Source organism: Corapipo altera, unplaced genomic scaffold (assembly GCF_003945725.1).
Source record: "Corapipo altera isolate COAL_440 unplaced genomic scaffold, ASM394572v1 239, whole genome shotgun sequence".
In the NCBI taxonomy this organism is placed as follows: domain Eukaryota; kingdom Metazoa; phylum Chordata; class Aves; order Passeriformes; family Pipridae; genus Corapipo; species Corapipo altera.
This window is the reverse complement of record NW_020884938.1, coordinates 682,644-703,342: the sequence shown is the minus strand read 5'-3', so window position 1 is coordinate 703,342 and position 20,699 is coordinate 682,644.

Here is a 20,699-nt window from a genome sequence, read left to right as displayed (position 1 = left end):
CAGTGTTCCTACAGACACCCTCACAGTGTTCCTACAGACACCCTCACTCAGTCAATGACATTGGAAAAATGGGCGTGTGAGACACAGGAAGAAACTATGGAGAAGCAATATAAGAAACTAACTGCATAGGGGAAATGGATGGTGGGGATAGCAAGGAGGTGAAATCCAGAGGGAAAGAGGGGACATGGAGAGGACTGGAAAAACAGTTAGGAGACTAACCCTGAGGGTTAGATCTGAAACAGAAGAAAGAATGAGAGCGACACAAGAGATTCAGCTGATAATCCAAGAGCTCTGAAATCGTGAACCCTTAATGAAATAGAGAGCCCATTCTATTCTAGAGAATAGATCTCAAACTAATTGTGTGTAGCCTGCGTGCATTTGGGACGTAAACCTGGGGTAAAAACATCCTGGTGATGTTGGCTTGGAGCCCACTGCTGGTTCTTTGGCTCAGCAAGAGTGGTGACTTGGGATGAACTCCCTGGTGAAGACGCCTACACCAAGCTAAGGAGGAGAGGTTTAATAAAAACCAAGGCTGAGGTAAACTCAAGTGAGTTATTCTCATCTCTGACAATAAGGAGGAATGCGTGGTTTGAGATATTGTCAGGAGGATTTAAAGATGTTTGAAGGAAGCATTTCTTGAAAGGGGACTGTTTGAGCAGTTCTGTTTGCTCAGCTGAAATAGTGGCCCTGGGGATCAGGCTGATGGGATGTTATTACCTGGCTCAAAATGGTCATTAAACAGGAGGCTGGAAAAGAAAACCAAGTAAGGAGAACATAGAAGTGGTTAAAGAAGTGTCTTGGGACAGGATGATCCTGAGCAAAAAGATATGTCCCAATTTTTGCACATTCATACAGTTGAACCAATTGCAGATAGATGGAAGCTTAAGTAGGGAAGCAGAATGGCCAACCTCAGAGGGCAGGTATGTGTTAGAACAGACAGGCCATCAAAGGGGGGGGGAGGATAAACCAATGTGCTTTCTACAGCACTTCTCATGTCACTGAAGTTGGGTTTGATCTGTGTGGAATATCTCAGACTCTGACCTTTTTTAACTGAACTTTTAATTTCCTGACAGAAAAAAATTAATAAAGCAAGTGCTGAAAAGTTTGTGGAGTTGTCTCTGTTTGTCCAGCTCGTGTAAGGAGATGCTTGCAGACTTTACAGTTTAACTCTACAGTTTAACTAAATTATGCTGGACCTAGTCAGGTGTTGTTTGAGCTTTCTTCAGGAAGGACTATGTGATTAAAGCCTTTCTGTATTATCTAACTGCTTGCTTAAAATCACTTTATATGAAACTGTAGAAGGATAAGTTTCTGAGCTGTACTATGAATAAGCCTTTAGATAGAAATTCAAACAAAACTGACAATTCAATAATTGGGTAGGATCAGGCATCACTGAATTTTCTAGAAAACTTTCAACTTCATCAATCACATTTGCAAGAACAATCCTGCTCCATTCTACCTGTTTCAAAATACAAAACCTGGAGCTTATTTTGGATCAGCAGTTTGGGAAAAGGTATGTATTTAAAGTTTAAAAAAGAAGTTACAGTGCTTGACCTGAGTCCAGTATTGTACTTTTTCTTGGAACTTTTTACTCTCATATTTTTAATATTTTTCCATTCTACCTCTGGAGAAAAGGTGTGACCCAAGGAAATTCTTAGTGTACAAGATTTCCATGGCAATCAGTGTTTTTGGTATGTTTGTAGTCATTTGCTTCTTGTTAATCTTTTTGTGAAAATGTTTTAAAAAGGTGAATAGGTGCTCCTCTTATTTTTAAAAGTTTTTTTAGACTTCTGTCACATCACCATTTAATTTTCCCTTTTTCTAGGCTTAATTTGTCCAGTCATTTGTCATTAAAAGCTGTCACAGGTTTCTCAGTCCTTGTTACCGATTTCTGTACTTCTAAAAATTTCACCATGTAATCTTTTTGAGATGAGGGATCAGAAGATTGTGTCATAATGATATTTTCTGATTTATTCCATATTTTCCAAAGTGTATATGTATATTTCTATATAACCCTAACAGTGGTTTTCGTGGTCATTGTTTAGCACTGAGGGGCATTTTCTTAGAACTCTATGTTGTAACTCAGACAATCTTTTCTTCAGCTCTGTCGACTACTTCAAGGCCCCCAAAATATATATCAAATTAGGGTTTGAGGTTTTTTGGTGGGTTGGTTGGTTTTTTGTGTGTTTTGTTTTGTGGATTTTTTTTGTTTGTGGTTTTACCAGTAAATTAAAAGTTTAAAGAATAAAAATATAACGAATAATAACTCTGTGGTTTTATTTGCTATTTTACAAGAAGAGAAGGCTGAGTTTCTAAGTTGTGGTAATGTAATGTCATCTCTGACTTCTAAAACTCAGGCCTAGTAGGTCTTGAAGATGTTAGTGAGCTTTGAATCAGGAATAGGCAAGGCTTAGCTCTTCTGTCAAAAACCAGAAATTACTGCAATTAAACCTTGCAGGAGCTAATGAAAGACAGCTTTTAAGTGAAATTTAATACTTCTACTAAATTTGTTTGCACAGGGCAAGAAAGGTGTTTAAAGTGTCTCAACCAAACATGCTGAGAAACAAAGCAATTTTTCAGTTACAAAACCAAAAGAACGTGGTAAATCCCAAAGGAGTAAACAGACCTGATAAAATAATTTCTTGGTGTTATTCTGGCTCAAGTTTGACCCTTCACTATATTTTTTTATCTGTTACCTGGTTGAAGTAAGCTTGTGTGTTGAAATAATCAGAATTAAGCCTATTGTATTACTGAATTTTATGTTTGGTTGGGTGGGTGACATATTATTTGTGTCATCACAGGTCATTAAATTCTATACAAACCATATAGATTCCAAAATTGGAAAAAAAAAAAGTGAATGGGGAAAAATCAGTTTCTGAATGAATAAACTACATTTTACTAATATTTCCTGTGTTTTCTGCTGCAAGGGCAAAGTTAAGTTTTATTTGCAACTACTAATGAAATGTTCTTAGTATTTTCTTTTTATGTAATGTTACTGTAGTAATGCTAAGAAAGAAATGAAAGCACTTAATGAAGGAAGCCAGGGCAGTCCTGGTTTTCCTGCTGGAATTGTGTTGCTCTTTATTTGCTTCACATACACCTCCACATTTATTTCCTGAGGATCCTGTGTTTGTTCCCAGCCCTGTAATGCAAAACAACTGTAGCACAGAAATATTCCATGTGAACTATGGGCAAATGTCCTGTGAAGTCTGTTCCAGGGAATTCTGTGTGTGATTTCTGTCATTCCTTCTTGCAATTCTTATTGAAGTGCATTTCAGATGCCAGCACCTGGGACCAGGGAAAATTGGATCTCTAGCAGACATCCTACTCAATTAAAGGCTGAGGATGCAGTTAGAGTATCAGGGTAGATGCTGCTTTTTGGAAGCAGAGTTTTGTCTAAACAGGAATTTTTTTAAAGGTCGACTCTTTTTAGCTAACTTCATTGAATAGATTATTAAACAGATATACATATCTGGCCCATTTTTGCGTGAATCTTTGAGTAGTTTTTTAGGACTTGGGCATACTGGGTGCTGGTTTAAATCCTTTCCCCAGTCTGCTGTCCTTTTCTAGATTGCTCAGAGCTGTGGAATGAGGGCACTGCAGTCACACTGGCCCTCGCTGGTGGTGCTCGAGCCCAGAAGGGCAGTGCTGCTGAGCACAATGACAGTGAACTCTCACCCTGAGAAATCCGATTCCTGTGGCTTCTTAGCAGCAATCTGTCACAGGAGGAACCACAAAAATCCTGCCCACAGAAAATAAACAGCAGCCTCTAGATGTCAGAGTAGAAATTGCACAATTGCAGCTCCGGCAGCAAAACACGCTCACGCCAAGCTCCAAAAACCAAGAGTTCCTTCTTTCTACCCTCACAAAACAGGGATAAGGGCGAGTTGCTCTTTCTTTTTTAATAATAATATATGGTCTAATCTAATGATGATGCCATTTTGCAGTGATACAAGAGAGTGGAAATATTGCAGATCCAGATCCATCTCTGTCGTACCACCTTGAACAAAACAGTGCTCCAGTGTGTGCTCTGGCTTTCTCAACAGAATATATTGCACTGGTGGCTCAAGTGCATTGAAAAAGAGAGAGTACTGCAAATGTGTATGACACAGCATGTAAAAATGAAAATTTATTTAGCTCTGAGCTTTATTAAATTTTCTATGGCCTTTCTCCATCAATACAATTTAAGAGCTTATTCGTGCTGCTTCCTTGTTTGAAAATGCTAGGGAGGAAGAGAGGATTGAAAAACAGTGCATGTACAGGAAAAGCTGGCAAAAAGAAACAGCCAGCTACATAACGATGTGACCATTTTTAAAGACAAGATATTTCATTGCTAACATTAAAAGATTAGTTGGTGTTTGAATGCTGTCACTGGCAGTTAAGTGATGAGATTTAAACACAGATGTCATGAAAATTGGTTAAAAGATTTGAAATCAATGACACTTCTCTGGAATGAGGATGAGTGAGGAAAGCAGTTTAATACTGTGATGTATGGGAAAACTCAGTCCAAAGGAACTGTGCAGACACATAATAACTGGAGTTTGCTGAGCAGCAAATGAGTAAAATAATCAGTCTCCAGCAAACCTTTTAGCTGGAAAATGCCATTTGTCTTATCCCACACACAAGGATCCACTGCCATTCCCTGGGTTCAGGCTCCTGCTGGGATAACAGTCAGTCTGGAGCAATGACAATTTTGAGTTCAGAATTCTTGGGAGGTTCAGATCTCCTTGTATGTGTAGTTACCTGAGTCCAGCTCAGAAATCCGAGTACCAAGTCTAGACTAGGATAGCTGGAATTACAGTGGATGGATTTTTAGCCTCCCACGGTACATGTGAGCCTGTAATGTGTGAGGGTAGGTGCATACACAGAACTGAAAGGGCAGTTTTCAAAGCCATCTGTTCAGTTCCTGCTGGCTTCAAAAAAAGAAGAAGGATAAAATCCAGGTTTTGTGGAAGGATGGCCAGCACCAGAGTTCATTCTGACAGAGATCATAAGCTTATTTCTACAAAGAAAGTGTTTTTCTCTGAAAGCTGAAATGACTGAAGAATGAGAGATTCTGCCAAGGCCAGCCAAGTGTTATCCAGCTGGTGTGGAGCTGGGAAATAGCTTATTGCTCTGATGAACTGCACTAAGGCACGGCCTAAAGGCTCTTGGATTTTCTCTTTTGGAGACTTTGGTGGGATGTGTAGCACTTCCTACAAAATTGAGGGCACGAGTCGTGTGTGGCACAAACAGGGGAACTCTGGTGCTGTGTTAACACAGGATACTGGAGGGACTTTGTCCTCTTACGGTCTGGGTAATTTTGTGAGACATTCAACAGAAAAATTCGAGTTTCTTCCTGCACGATTATATTCAAGACATGAGTTGTGTAGAGATGGAAGAGTCACAGGCCACCAAAATGGGCATGTACTTCAAGGTACATTCCAGGTTGAACTAAATTAAGCACAAAAAGTGGGTGGTATAGAAAAAGAGAGGCTCTCACAGCAATGTTCTCCTGACTAGCAATTTGCTTACCTCTCTTCCTGATAAAACTCAAATTTTTAATTGTATACCTTGAAAAAAAAAGGGACTTTGCATCCTCACTGAAGGCGAAAGCTCTTGCTGTCTGGAATACAGCATCAGTTTTAAATTTAGCCTGTATATAAATAAGCCACAGAACTGTGGAATAATTCAGTTTATGAGGAAATGCATCTGAGTGGAGCAGAAAAAAGCCCTCTATTAGACATAAGTAAGGCTGAATAGATTTTAAAGAAATAGTAAACATTTTTCTCTTTTGGAAGTGCAACTTGTGCTAAAGAAAATACATTTTGCATTTCTGTCAGATAAAACCCATGTGCCCCAAAGTTAATTATTATAGCTTAAGATACCAAAGGCTTGGGGGAAAAGAAAGGCCTCGTCCTCCTCCTCCTTCAGGGCCTTCCTAAGTGTGAGAAAACTGTTTTATTGTCGTATTTTAGTACAAAAGACTGGTTTATTAGAAAAAGTTGATGAACAGTAAAGGTGTATCAAGTTTGGCCAGCACAGTGAATAACTTATCTCTATTTATTCTAGCTTTATTTGTCAGTAAGATGAACTGTTAGAGACACCTGTACCACACTCTTTTATTTGGGCTGAAGCTGGTAAGGGATTCCATGTGTTTCTGTGGAGGGAAAGCAGGAATGCCAGAGGGGCAGTATGGGCACTGTGACTGTGCAAGTCCTATTTTCTTAGGAAACAAGTCCCAGGGATCTATGGACACAGCATAAGTATCAAACCTGCTCCAGCCCAGCTCTCTGAGAACACAAGACACATTAGGAAGTGCTTTTTTTATAGCAGGAGCACACAGAACACTTGGCTGGTAAAGTCCATAAGCAGCCTGATAATACCTTAAACCCAGTGAAAGACAATGGCTGCTGTAAATAATGATGGCACCTATCACATAGGAATTGTAGCCACTGAGAAAAAGAGCTCAGACAAGTGGAGACAGATGGGGGGAAGCTCAGAGCCAGTTTGTCACAGCCCCAAACCCCAAACCAATTAAGAAATTACGTAACGTAACATGATCCAATACCTTATGATTGGCTTTGATTGTCCAAAAATTCTACAGTAGAGGAGGAAAAAAATTCTAAAGAGAGGGGCATTTTGGAGATGAGAAAGGGAAAGAAAAAAAAAAAAAAAGAAAAATTTGAATCTCAGAAGAAATGAGTTTGTGCAATAGCTCAGAGCGCTGGAGACCGTGATTGCGTATCCCTGGTCTGCCACACGTCATGTCTGACCACAGGAGCATTCCTTAAGCTTTCTCCACTTCAATTTCTAGTTTGCAAAATAAAAGAATTCAGTAGCAGATAATGCCATAAACAAACACTTAGGTTTAGACCTACTTTCCGTGCTTGCTTGAAATTTGAAGAGACTGTTTCACAGCACTGCAGTCAAGTGATAACGTTAAATAATTACATCGAATTATAGAGGCTGATAAGGCAGAAGAACTGACTAGAACAGTATACAATAAATGTACTGAAGGTTTTGTGTCACTAGAAAGAGATATAAAAATACGTAAGATAATAAGGTGCAATGGACTCCCAGTTCTACTGGGTGGGATATTCTGAAAGACTGACAAATCCAGATGGGATCCCTGATCTAATAGGTTGTGCATGTTCTTAAATTTTCCTGTAAGGAGCAGTTTTTCAGTGCTAGCTCTGTTTTTCCTTTTTCTGCAGTGCATAGGGGAAAAAGGAATTACGGGGCCCACCTTGTGCATGGTCTGTTTGACCTCTCTGCAAACAGAAGAGGTGTATCCATCAGGAAATGTCAATCCCTAGGCATGTATATCCCTGGAACAGGCAATGGAGATCACCTTTTTCACAAGTTAGATGGTGTCCAGGTTTTTTTAAGTCCACAGGAAAGTCATTTCATTCTCCAGCAGTGATGTCACTGAGCTCGTAGCCCAAATGGTGTTCTCATTTCTGGCAGGGAACATTAAACAAAGAATGTATGGTTTTCAAATGCTGCTCAGATTCAGCAAAAAGCATTCACGCAAACAAAAGCTGTTGTTTTGTCTAGAAACTGTTGTTTATCTTTAGAATGGAGCCATGTTAATAGTTTTAATATGCTAAAACGTGAGGTCCCAGAGGCACAGAATAATCAAATTCTGTCCATCTGCCTAAACAGTCCTGTCATCCTGTGATCCCAATTGGGACTGTGTGCAGGGGAGAGAGGAGATTTGGATGCTGAAGCCTCAAGCCCTGAGCAAACTGAGCACAAGTTAGATACCACAGAAGTCTTTTTATTCTTCCTTTCCATGGTTTGTCAGTGTTAGCTGTATTTTTCTGGATGTCTAGAGAAAATATTAGTATCATACATACAATAGCCATCATGCTGCATCAATACACAACTTCACTGGTCCCATTAAACTGATGAAGTTTTTTTCTTTTCTTCTGGAATCTTGAAGGAGATGTACATGGAAGAGACATTGTGGGTTTTGGTTCACAGTCAGAAGCACTGAAGTCAATAGTGGGATCTTGGTGCTTTTGGTGTTCTCTGCTCTCTTATCAGTGCTTTATAATTTTATCAAAGGATGTGATGGTATTGAGTGTGAATACACAGAGTTATCCTCATAGTCATGGTACAGAAAATAAACAGAGACTGAAACCTCCAGCTGAGAATCATCTCCCTAACAGTAGATAAGAATACACAAGTAGATATGAAGTAGAATGAGCAGTCCATTCTTGTGATGATTTACTTGACTGCCAACATGAATTTTCAGGTTCAGCTTTTCTGGTTTCACCTAAACATTTATGTTTCATTATAGAACAGTGTATGGGGCCATTTTTGGATGGGGCTGCCCTTTGGTACTTGGGATGGAAGTCATTCCCATGAGGATGACAGAGCACTGGAACAGGTTGCCCAGAGCAGCTGAGTCTCAATTCTTGGAGATAATTCAAAATTCATCTGGGCTATTTGGATAACTGTGTAATTAGCAGGGCAAGTGAGACATTCTAAGCCATTTCTGAAATAATGTATGAGCAAAAGAAATTGTTAGTTTCCATAGGTTGGTTTCTCGTTGCTTTCATTTGTTCTTCCATGTTATTAAATTAGTCTCAAAAGGTCTTGGACAGAGAAAAGAGAAAGGAAAACCATAAAATAACAAAAAGGAGAAGGAAAAAAAAAAAGAAAGAAAATTAAAGAAAAAAGCAAAGGGGAAAGAATATTAAATGAATACTGTAATAAAAGTAATGCCGTCCACTGAGAACAAAAAACTCTGATGGACTAAAATTTCTTCTGTGCAAAACCATGATGTTTTAATCCCTTCTGGGAAGAGTGTAGGGTTCCAAAACTTAGCAGTGTTTTCAAAATTTACTCAGTAGTGTTTTTCTGGACAGAATTAATTGTTCTAACTTCAGAGTGTGTAATTTCCCAGAATTTCCTTGGAAAACCTACCCTTCATACTTTATATGTGTGGATTCATTATGAAGTTAAAAACTGCTTTGCAAATTTGATATATTGTTCCCTGACAGTGGCTCCCTGGAGTGGAATATGACCAAAGAGCATCCCAGTGGGAAACATTTGCCATCCCTTGGTCAGGTGGGTCAGGTTTTCTGTGGTGCTCACAACAGTCCTTATCTGATGCTGAGGTGCAACGCTTGTACTCCCAGTGTTTGGGTAGAGAAAGGAGGGATTTCTAATGGGATTCTTCTCTTAGAGATGTTTCTTCTGAAGAAGATTCTCCTCTTTTGGGAAGTTCTTTCATGCCAGCTGTGTGGTGTTCTGCAGAGGCAGGGAACTGGAATTTCAAACACACACTGGAGATAAGCCTCCCTTATCAGAGACACCCAGGCTTCCTAACACAGCAGTTTAGTGGCAGCCTAACCATCAGTGCAGCACTGGAGCTTAGGCTTTGTGCTCTAACACAGGGGTGTTAGAAGCCAAGGACTGCTTTTTCACCACTCTGGTACATCTGGGTATGAAATGTTGTGGGGTACTTGCTGTACAGTAAACTCGGTGGGGAACAGACACTGGCTATTTGAATTATTTGAAAGAAGTTGCTAATATCTTAGACAAAAACTGTATTTGTGCTAAGGGTGGGTTTTTGTTTGAGATGCCCTGCAAACAAATCAAACCTACAACTCAATGCAGTCTCAAGTGATTACAGTTAAAAAGCAAACAAACAAACAAGAAATAAACCCACACTTTCCCCCCTCTGCAATAGTGTTCAATTATAGCTATTATTATTGTAACCACTAAAGGCCAAGAAGTCCTTCAATCATGCACAGCTTTTATTGCCAAAGCCCCAACAATGGCCCCTAAAATATTCTGATTTTCCTGGTGTTGCTGTGGCTGCCTTGCGTCCTATGGATGCTGCAATTGGAACATGCTCCTTGCTGTCTCCAGGACTTTTCCCAGCAGTATTTTCCAAGTGTTTGTGACGTTTACCATATGGTTTGCAACTTCAGAGCTGGCCAAGCCCTGGCTGTTACCAACAGACAAGAACAGCACATCTCCAGAAACTCACGTTCCTCGCTCCCAGTGTCTTGTATCAGTTCCCTTTTGCAAAAAATCTGCTCCACACTCCTCGGCATTGAAAGAGCAGAAATGGAAATACAGTGTCCTGTCCACGCCAGGCTGCTGCCCACACCTGGGACACTGATCTCTGCCTGCTCTGCCAGCACTGTTTGCCCTTGTACGCCCCGGGAATTTACTCTGCAGCTCCTCTGATGAATGGTTTATTATTGATCAAAGAAAGAAAACCTGAAAATACTCACTGAGAGGGGGGTAAGCAGCTCAGCTGCTGTTAGAGATAAGACAACCTGTTTCTGGGAACACTGCCCTCTTTCTGCCAGCCTGTCCTCCATCTGTGTGTTCACCTCTCTGCCCTAAAGCTTAACCAGGAATATTTTGGCACATGTGTGCTTTTGGCCTCTAAAAGGAATTCTGTTCCCCATTGTGTCCTATATGGTGGAGTTTTAAATATATTTAGGTGCTAATTAATGTTGAATTCAGAAAGAATTACATACCTTTACAAATATAGCCAGTCTTAATATAAATACTAATTAGAAATGTATCAAATACAATGATGGAGAAAATATTTTTTTACTCATCTTTGATTTTGAGGGAGCTTTCACGGATTGGCCTAGGACACCAGTTGTCCTCCAGACAGTAGAAAAAGAATATTTATCAGTTTAGCTTGAGCTTTCCTGTGGTTGTGAGCCAGTGTGGCATGGAGAGGATACAGGGTGGTGCAGCTGGCTGTGGGACACTGGCTGTGGGTATCACCTTAAAAAAGGATCTGTAGTTAATGCAGTTATTTTTAAACCAAATTCCATCGTAGGGAAGGAAAATATTCACAGTTAGTGTTCCATGCAGAATTCAGTTATAAATTCATAGTAAAGATTAAAAGGAGTGGAAACCCAGCTCACTAGGATCTACACAGGAGACTCACTCTGGCTTCTATAAAGGAAAGTTCTGCCTTAGAGGCCTCTGGGTAATCTCTCAGAGGCTCAGCACAGCTGGACCATGTTGTTCCAGGGAATGCTCTGTGCAGACATGCAATGCATTTAATGAGGTCTGTCACTGAGAGCTCCTAAGGAAGTTAATCACCACAGAGCAGAATGGAAGGTCCTTGCACAGCTAAACAGTTGACTAAGCCATGGACTGAGCAGGAGAAGTGTGACGAGTCGTTTCAAAGTTCAGCAGTGCTCTGTGCTGGGATCCACTCTCTGCAACTCATAAATAACCTGGAAGTGAACACTCAGATTAAAAGTTTGTGGAAGACAGTAAGTTACTGAGGGTAGAAAGGAGAAGACGATGAAGAAGAACTTATAGACCTGAGTGACCAGGCAATAAAATGGCAGCTGAAATTCAGAGTAAATAGATGTGAAGTCATCCACATGGTGAGAACAACTCTGGAGTCACATAAAACTGAACCAGCTGTTCCCACTCAAGAGCAGGATTCTGAGGTTATGATCTTTAGTTTCATAAAACATTGATTCATTGCTCAATGACAGTCATAAAACCAAATCAACTGTTAGGCACTTTCAGGACTGAAAACAAAACAGAGAACACCACTATGGCACTGTGTACATTTACAGCTCAACCCTGTGTTTGAATGCAAGTTCTGATCCCTTGGTCTCAATAAGGAATGTATTAAAACTTGAAAATACTCAGAGAAGGTAACAAAGGTGTGGAGTTTCTGTAGAAAGGGTGGATTACGAGGCTAGACATTTTTAACTCAGAAAGGGGTGATTTAGAGGGCTGATGACAGATCCACAGAATCCTGGCTTTCATGGGGACAGCTGGGGCACATCAGCTGTTCACTGTCTGTTCTCACACAAAAACCCAGGGCCACCAGACAGGGCTGGCTGAGCTGCCTCCAGATCAAAGGCAGAGTGGTGGTTCCTCATGCAGAGCAGTAGAACTGCTCACCAAGAGGCTCTGCAGACACTCATATTTTATGGGCATTTTAGGGGAACGTGGACAAGCACTTGGAAAATAAATCCACTCAACATTACTAAGCAGAAAAGCTCCATTAAGCTCAGGAAACTGCATGACCTGAATATGACTGGAGACTGAGGGACTTCTGGAGGAAAAGTCTGTTTTTTCTCTCTTGCTCTTTGCTGAGCATCCACTGATGGAACTGTTAAGAAAAGATACCAGGTTAAATGGCCCTTGGGTTTGAATCTCTGTTCCTAAGAAGTGCAAAGAAAGTGCTTCTTTTTTAAAAACAATGAAGACTGAAGTCACCCAGCCAGAGACTGCTGGGCATGCGGTGCTCTGTGTTGTGAGGCTGTTTAAATTTCCAAGTAAGTATTCAGAGCTGATATTTTCATAAAGCTTTAAGAGACCCTGGCTTCCAAATGTGACTGAATTGCAGTCTGGTTTAAACATTTTGTTGTATTTGTTGTCCTTGAATACTGGGACATAAAAAAACCATACAGACAGTATGAGCTAGTAATGATCCCAGTAAAAGTTGTGCTGACTTTTGCACCTTAATTAGGGAGTTATCTCTTCCCTTATTCTTTAAGGTTATTAAGCTGCCACACGTACTTTCAGTACAGGATGAGTAGAAACTCATGCTTCTGTTTTAAAAGCCTAACATGAGGAAAAACCAGAGTTCAAACCCAAGCTGCTGTAAATCATGATTTTCCAGGAAACAGGACTGTTCCATGGCTGCATTCTGTTGTTCATTCAAGCAGAGCAGTGTTCTCTGCATTTGCTGAGTCACAAATGCTCCTGTAACACTCCAGAACAGGAAAGCCTTTAGAATGGCTTTTTCTGCAGAATAAACTGGGGTTTGGGGTTTTTTTTTCAGCTAAGACTCAGCAAAAAAATGAGGTGGTTCCTTAAGGAATATATCTCTTAAAACCCCAAACTACCCAGTTCAAGATCTGGAAGAATATTGCTGACCAAGATTGTATTAACGCTTTCAAATATTTCATCTGAGAATTGATGGATGAATGGACATTCCCAAAGCATGTGCATCAGATTAACTGTCAGTCCACCCCAGCCACAATGCACAACGTTTTCTTTAAGGGATTCCAGGGATTTAAGAAAAGTATATTTTGCATTATTAACTGCAGTTTAGTGCTGTTAACTGCAACTACTCCTCTTTTTTGTTCAACTCCGTGAGATTTATGCAAGTTTAGGATTTTGAAAATAATATTGTTTTATTGGCATGAAACTACTAATGAAGGGATAAATAGTGAAATCACTCTTCCCTGTCTATCCAGATGTCCATCATTTACATGCCTGCTCAGCTCACAGTTAAGTGAGTTAAGCACACCAGGACTCTGAATTCACCTGAAGACTCCTGCTGACTGATTATAAAGTATATATATATATATACATGTATATATATAATATCTAGCAATCCAGTACAAGATTTCTGATAAAATGAGGAATTTTCTTCCTACATTAAGGTTTTTGCTTATATTATTTGTTGCTTGCATTATACATTGACCCCCCCCCCCCCCCATAATAATAATCTTCTGTAAAGTTACAAAATCCCTTTAGTCCTTACTGTCAGATTAATTTGCAATGAAACAGTATCAGGTAGTAGACAACAGCCTAGTTCCTGGTCTGCCCACCTGGTAAATAATAAGGTGAAAATTTCAGAATTTTTGAGTTGGAATAAGGGTATTTTTGAAGTTTGTAGTGAAGAAGGGAAAGCTCCCTGAGAATTTTGCTCCCAACGTCAGTGCATCCAAGACTCAGTTCTAAAAAGACAAGCAGCGTAGATCCTAATTTTGTTATTTCAATTTTCCCCCTCCTCTAGCTCTAATAAATAATGCTGGGAGCCACTGTGCTGGATGGCATTTAGAATTTGTTCTTTCAGCATGTGAGTTCAGTCCTCAGACAGTGCCTCTGTGTGTGGGGCCTCTGTTCCTGTGAACAGGTGTCCCTGTTCCAGTCAGAGCACTGCTCAGGTACCTCAGAGTTACACTTGGGTTTAAATTCTAGGTTTGTTTCCTGAAGTAACAGATGCCACTCTTGACACAACCAAACCATTGCTGTCTTGCCACGTGTTTGGACTCAGGCAAATTGCCAGAAGAGCTCCACTGTGTTACCTTTCTCGTCTTGTTTAGAAATTGCCCTTAGTCCATCAGAGGGGCTGGGCAAATCTGTTTGAAATTTAGATTCTCAAGTGGTTACAAATGGCTGGTTTAGGAGCAATGAGTGACAATTTTACTCTGGAGGAGAAGTTTCATTTCCTTGTTTTCTGCAGCCCCACAGGGCAGGTTGGAGACCTGTGCCAGTGTGGGTACTTTGGAATATGACCTGAATGCAGCCTGAGAGCTGCATCTGCTCAGCACAGCAGATTCCTTTGCCTTGTTCCTCTCTGGGAAGCCAAACTGGCTGTCTGAAAGGAGGCACAGCAGGTACAAACAAAAACGTTTGCTTTTAAGATGTTTACAGTTTTGAGACGTTAAGGTCTCTTTCTTCTTCGCTTTGTGCTTCTGGAAGATTGAGAGAATAGTAAAAGTGCTACAACGTTGATTTGCATCCTCACAGCAATCTCAGTGTTTGCATTTAATTTCCGTAATGATTTTAATGTATGGCTTGTAACTAACAGTAATTACAGTAATGCTTGGAGCACAGGGGATGCCACAAAGCCAGGCCCAGCATTCCTCACTAAATATTGAATAATTCTGAGCTTGAAAGGGTGCTTTGGACACTTCCTCTGAGATCTGGAAATATCCTGTAAGAGACTGGCGAAAACTTGGTGTCCTCACCTGCCTGTTCTGCACAACTGCCAGGAGAAGATGGCAGTTTGCTTTTCCCCATTTCACAGACATTGTTAAGCCTCCTGAGCTCCTCTGTTTGCAGACTTTATACAGACCCAGTACAGAAACCAGGGATTAAATGAACAGAAGAACTACAGATTGTTTGAAAACAACACAAAGATGACTCCATGTTATAATTCAGGTGCAGCTGCCAGCGCAAAATTTATGTTGATTTTAAGTAAAGAACTCGATTTTTGTTGAAATTAGATTTTAAGTTCCATCTCCCCTTCTTTTGAGAGGCTTCCAAAGGGATACACCTTCCTCAATGCCCAAGTGTTGCCTGGCTCCCACAATTCATCCCAGCATGTCAAAGACTAGCAGGAAAGGGGGTCAGTCTCCAATGTCACATATCAGAATAACTAAAATGAGCTGTGGAACCAGTGACAAAAAGGGATCCTGAAAGAGAAAATGGGATCTCATCATTTAAAACTCGTATTTTCGGAACCAGTGTATCCCAACTGCATGATGTGGATCTTAATATTCACAATACCATGAAAGTAAGAGTGAAAAGAGCTAAACTATTAATAAAAGCCATCCTGGAGTACTAACTATACAGTTATTTAGTAAATGTGTACGTATCAACTGCCTGCTGGTTTTCCTTTTATTTGAAGGACAAAGTATGTCTAAGGTCATCTCCACTACAAAAAATGTTTCACATAACTGGGATTGGATCCTTTTCCCCATGAAATAAGGAGAATTTTGCCGTGGACTTCAATGGACCCAGTTCTTACACAGTCACAATGCAAAGCCAATGGAGGAAAACCCTCAGTGGTTTTGTGTCTTCCTCACAATCAGCACCAGTGTTAATAACTAATGGAACACAGGGCCGTGGATAAGAGAGCTCACAGAACCCTGCCATGTCAGAATTTACACATGCAGTTACACTGGTACATTGGAGTGGAGGGGAAAAGCCTTGTAAATGTGAAGTAAACATTTCTAATGGAACACTGGAGGGAATCTCTTGCTCAGTGAAATAATGAGCAGACAATGAGCCCCATCAGGCAATTCCAACCAGCCGAAATGGGGCAGGAATTGTTGGTTGACCTCAGTGGTCTCTGGACTGAGCTCGTGTGTACATGTGCAGAACTGCCTTGATTCTTTGTAATTTGATGGGGTTTTTCTTTTTTTGAAGACTAGATTTCCAATCAGGTCTGGCCTGTTTTAACCCCGTGGGCAGGAAGTGTTGCTGTTGGTTCATTCAGTGCAGCTGTAACGTCCTTAGCTCGATCCTTCGACCCTCAAAATCCATGGCAAAATTCCTGCTGATCCCAGCAGCAACCCCAAATCTACATCATAACTAACCACAATTCCCTTTACTCCTCCCTCCCTCTCCAAATACCGTATTTCTTACAGAAAATTAATGTTAAAATGTTCTGTAACTAATGATCTGCTGAAAGACATTCAACTCTCTCAATTTAAATTTCGTTTTTATGCGTCAGATGTTAAGAAACAAAAGATTAATGTGTTCCTTTTTCGATCTGTGCCTCTGTCAAATCCCTGGCTAGAAAGGAGATATTTACTTGGTACATTGCAAACACTGAGAGCATTTAGAAAGACCTGTATTGATGGAATTTTCCTGCTTAAATGTATCCTCTGTGCTTTGCTGGGTGCCAGTTAAAACTTATTATCATACAACTGAAATGAAAAAGCCCCGTGAAACAGGCTGTTGTCAGATCCCACAGGCTGAATCGTAACTTCAGGCATCTCTCTGTAAATCCCTCTGCCAACCTGTTCCCAATTAGTGACATCTGGGACCAGATTTTCTTTTATTTGAAGCAGAGGCTTTGAGAAGTTTTTACTCTGGAAGAAGAAGAAAAAAAAAAGGCATAAAAAAAGGAGACGGGAAATGTAATAACAGAAAGAACTTTAAATCCAAGTCCTATATATGATTTTACAAGCAGTGTCAAATACTTTTAAGTATTACAGCTCAGTGTAGTGCTTTATACCATGATGTGTTAAAGGTCTGACTTTACAGGGATTGGTATTTCTCCAGGTTTCAACACTTTAAAAGACTTTTTATTTTTCTCTTTTTTTTTGATAACGAGCTGAACTAGAATATCTTTGAAGACACTTTAATAAACTTCCTATCCTACATATAGAAATGTGTGGGATACTGCACCTCCTTCTTTTCCAAGAGTTGGCAAACTCCTTCTGTTGTAAATTGGCACAGTTTTGATTAAATGAGTGGAGCCATGAGGATTTACACAGTTGAGAATCTTGACATATAGATATTTATGTTTCCTTTGGCTTTCTGGTTATGATATCACTTCTGTTTTTCTTCATGCCATGGATGACTTTTTAGACTCTGTATCTGCTCAGTCTTTCCCTGAAATGATGGCTGGAGTGCAGGAGTGTAGAGGCAAAACCATCTCACATGCTGAAGCGTACAAATGGTCTTTTAAACAAGAATTCTTCGTTTTGAGAGACACTGAACCTTAACCCGCCATGCATTTCAGCTGGAACTGGGGATTTGTTGATCCAAGAACCAGGCCAGCATAAAAATGTATGCATATATACATAAATACACAAACAAGCAAGGAAGCACGTGCTCAAACTTGGCATTTTTGTGGTGTTTCACAAGTAATTATGGGTGCTTTTCATATGAATTAGGGGCAAAAGAGAAGGTGGTTGTGTTTGTCCCAGAAAATACATACCCTGTTCCTGGGATAAATAGGAGTGCCTAAACAATTCAGTGTCTAAATATAAGTATACATGCTCTAGTGACAGCTCCAGTCCCACATTGCAAAGGAAATGGGGAAAAACATCTCTGCCTTTGACTTTTGTTTGAGTCCTCTGAAGTAGAGAGGAGCTCCGTGAAAATGCCTCCAAATAAAATACAACCTGGGTGGCACACGGGAATGCCAAAGCCAAAATTAGCACAAACTCAGTAAAAAGAGAGCCAGACAAACTCACATTGCCTGAGCATTTTCTCGTATTCTAAACAAATTTTAAAAAAAAAAATAAAAATTCTGAGGAGCGTCCCCTGGGGCAGACAGAGACAGAAATCATTGTGTGTGCGTTCTGGTTCTCCAGTGCTCATAATGCAGAGCTTGAAATTGCTGCAGGCTGATGTAAATGTTGTCTGTTAACAAGAAAGAGATTGTAAACGAAACCTTAAACAGAACAAAGCAACCTTAAAGTGACTCTGTTAGTCAGTGTGCCACAGAATCAGAGAGCAGCCCTGGGATACAGTGGGTCTATGGCAGCAGAAGCAATCACCAAAATGACTGTAAAGCAGAAAAAAGAGGCAAACCCCCCAAAGAACAGCAAGTATGAAATAAATAAAGCAACAGTCTGAGGTGGAGGAGAAGTACAAATGACTTGTTTTTCTTTGGCTGTCTCCTAAATGGAAACTTCATAGATGGCTGTTCATAGAGAGGACAGTTTTCTCTAGGTTCTACCCAAAAAAAAAAAGATTTTAGGGTGAGGCAGTTTGACATTCCCCTGTCATCCTGTGTGTGGATGGAAGGGCCATGTAGGAACTAACGGTGAGGCAAAATGTCAGGAAATGCTGTGAATGTTTCCAATAAGCTGGGAAAAGCCCATGCTTAAAGCAGTATAAAGGCTGACAAGATCCCCCTGAGAAGTGCTTTTTTGACCTTGCCATCCTGCTGGGTTAACAGTGAGGACCTTATAAAATCACACACACAATTAAGTCTCATTTCTCTCCTGGCTGTGCTCTTAAGAGCAAATTTGCCCTTAAGAGCAAAAAAGATCCCTAGTTGATCTTCCATCTCAAAAGCCCTCAGTCTGGTGGGAAGCTGTTGGCAACTTTGACAGCTGAAAACTCGAGTGTTTTAACTCTTGTCTAAGGCAAATATTAAGTATGTTGTTTAAGAAGGGGCCAGGGAGTGTGAGGAGAACAGATGAAAGGAGTTCTGCAGGCTGTTTTGTAGACCATTACTACAATTATTAGTTGCTGTTTACACGGAGGCCATCTCTGGGGGTCTGGTTTTCCAGCTGGCACTCCACAGTGCCAGGTCCTCCAGGAGAGAACAGGTGATGTCCCTGGAACCAGAGACAGGAGTGATTCCAGCACATGGAGCCATGGCTGGAGCAGACATGCAGCTGAAACCCAGGGAGCAGTCCTGGTGGTGTGACAGTGTGTTTGCCTGGAGTCTGCTGGAAGTCCCTGCTCCTGGGGCTTCACTCATGAAGAAAATGAATATGGGATCAGCTTTCCTGAGATACAAACACGCTCTTGTGTCTGTCCTCTGTGAGTTCTGAAGCAAAATTCAATGCCGTGACAGCTCTTTAAGAACAACAGTCAATGCCTGCTTGACAGAAGAAATAAACTCAGAGTATACAGGGAAAAATTTCTTTTTTTTTGGGAAAATCTAAGGGTTAGACCTATGAAAGCAATGCTGACGTTACTATTCAAGTCCTCTTCCCCAGTACTGAGTTGGAGAGAAATCTGGCGGTGAAAACTTCAGGAGCTCCAGTGTGAATTCTGGTGCTAGGAACAGAACAGCAAACCAGAAGAGAATTTAGGGACATTTCTAGTAAGGCTGGCTCTTCTAAAAAAGGAAACAGCTCACTGTGACTGGCAGTGGAGTGAAAGGGACCTAGAATTCTGGGAGCTGTCAGAAAATACAGGAGGAGGCATGAGCAGCATGTGTGTGAAAAAGATTGTTTTGAGCCATGATGGAATCTGGCAAATGCTGGCTTGAGAAATCATGGTGAAAGGCTACAGTTCCCAACATATATTTTGGAAAATGAAAAGCATGAGTGAGCTTTTCTGTTTAGGATGCTTTATATAACCCAGTCCAGTAAAGAATTTAAGGGCACATATAAATTAAGGTGTGTGAGTAATCCCAGTGAAGTTAATAAGACTTTTAAAAACTGATGAAGTGTTTGGCTATATTGAAATCAGGCTACATAGCATCCCAGGGGAACAAGTCCTACAGCACTCCAACAGAAACATTACCAGTTTCTTCAGTGGCAGCTCCTTGCAAAGTTAAAGCTATTCTTAGCTTTGCTGCTTCAGAGCAAACAGTCCAATTTCTGCCACTTAGGATCAGAACAACAGGACTTGAATATCTACTGCGAAACCTTCCAGAGTTCCAAAGAAAAGCAGCTACAAAGACTTAGCAACCAATATTTCACCAAGTGTTATATATTTTAGTGTATTTATAGTGAAACATCGAACCTGGAGGCAAAACATTCCATCAGTGTTCATTTAAGGAGCATGAGTTTCTTTCTGAAACTGATAATGATTTTTTTTAACTTGTGTGAAAGCAGAACTATCAGTGAAACCACTGAAAGATGGGAGTCTGCATAGGTGCCTTCATTTATAAAACGAGAAGGTTTGTTTTACTCCAGGGTAAAAGTTTTGGGATAATTTATGACGCTGGTTTTGTCTCAAGGATTTGGCGAATTCTCAAGAATAACAGCCTCAGTGATTGTACGGGGTCAGCTGAAGTTGTGAGCAGTCTGGGCTGTGGTCTCAGCAGAGGCAGGCCCGTTCCTCAGGCACTCTGGATTTCCCTCAGAGGGAAGAGTTAACAGCAGTGTTGGCCCCACTGAAGTCAGTGGGACTCTTGCCAGTGATTTCCGTAGAGCCAGGGCTTCACTCGTCTTTAGCAGAGTTATTAAATACAGAATATTGCATAAACTGAGGGAAAAAGTGAAAGCTACAAAGAAAGACACTTCTTTTTCTGGATTCATGGTAGTGATTCTGCAAATGCTTTTCATATGAGCTATCTGCTGGAGGAGAGTCAAGACACAATTTCTGTTACTCCAAAATACACCTACTTGAAAGGATCCTGTTTTCTGACTTGCAGTGCAGCTATTACTGACATGCACAAGTTAGATCTTCATAATGACTGGCCTGTGTGTTTGTGGAACATTTCAGAAGTAGAGTACAAATTATGGAGTAACTACCAAAGCAAATGTCTCTATCTGCTATTCAGCTGGAAAGGTGCCTGCCTGTACATTTCTGAG